General features: G+C 38.6%; 1 protein-coding gene across 1 annotated transcript in view; it reads left to right on the top strand.

The window, feature by feature from the left end:
• The window catches only part of LOC105807661 (chromosome unknown open reading frame, human C4orf17), a 30,852-nt gene that overhangs the window by 27,228 nt on the left and 2,404 nt on the right, over positions 1 to 1,220 (top strand). The window lies entirely within an intron of this gene.

A 1,220-nucleotide genomic window follows, 5' to 3' on the forward strand; every position in this document is an offset into this window, starting at 1 on the left:
TGACCTTGAGCAATCCTCCCGCCTCGGCCTCCCAGAGTGCTCTTCTTCCACTTTTAAAGACCCTTGTGATTACATGGGGCCTACCTGTTATCCAACTAATCCAAAATAATCTCCTTGTCTTAAGGTCAGCTGATTAGCGATTAATTCCATCAGCAGCCTTAAGTTCTCCCTTACAACATAACACATTCACAGGTTCCGGGGATTAGGATCTTTGAGTCTTGGCCTCGAAATGGTTAACATCATTTCTATTCACATTCCATGGGTGAGAACTAGCCTAACCGAAGGGGAAGCTAATTGAAAACTCCTGAGTAGAAACTATATTCCAACTACAGCTATATTCTATGGAAAAGAAAATTAGATTTTGGTGGATAGTTGACCCTCTCTGACACAACGGATTAGTGACTGGCTCCTGGTGTGGCAGAGTTTATGTGCTTAACCCCCAGGTGCTACTGATACATATTAAGACCATGCTCAGTTAATAAAATTAACATAGAAGTGTTGTCTCTCTCTTCCCTGTTATGAAGAGGTTGCAATAGCATTGCTAATTCCTTTCCCTTGAAAATTTGGTAAAATTCACCTATCAGACCATGTAGGTTTTGTGTTTTAGGGGGAGGTAGACCTTTGACAATCTGATTTCTTCTGCAGTATGGTCTCTTTATATTTCCTGTGCTTTTGGGGGGAGTCGCTTTTGGAGATTTATACTTTCCTAGAAAATTATCTATTTCATACAAGTTTCCAAATTTACTTTCATAGAATTGAGATACATTTGTCTCACAATTCTTAGAACTTCCTGTTTACTCTGCAATCTCATGTATTTGTAATTTTCTTTTTGACTTACTTAGCTAATGGCTTTTTCCATTTTACTACCATTTTCAAAAGACCAGATCTTGGATTTATTCGTATGTTCAACAATATTCCCATTTTTATTTCATATCTCCTTTCGTTTTTTATTTAATTTCTTTAGGCTCCACTTTTTATTAGTTGCTTTTGGTTCACTATTGTTCTAATGTCTTGAGTTGAATGTTTTTAATATATGTATATTCAGTCATTTGCATTAATTGGCATAAGTTTTTTTTTTTCTTTTTTTTGAGACAGAGTCTCACTGTGTTGCCCGGGCTAGAGTGAGTGCTGTGGCATCAGCCTAGCTCACAGCAACCTCACACTCCTGGGCTCAAGCGATCCTTCTGCCTCAGCCTCCCGAGTAGCTGGGACTACAGGCA

Source organism: Propithecus coquereli, unplaced genomic scaffold (assembly GCF_000956105.1).
Source record: "Propithecus coquereli isolate 6110/MARCELLA unplaced genomic scaffold, Pcoq_1.0 Scaffold161, whole genome shotgun sequence".
In the NCBI taxonomy this organism is placed as follows: domain Eukaryota; kingdom Metazoa; phylum Chordata; class Mammalia; order Primates; family Indriidae; genus Propithecus; species Propithecus coquereli.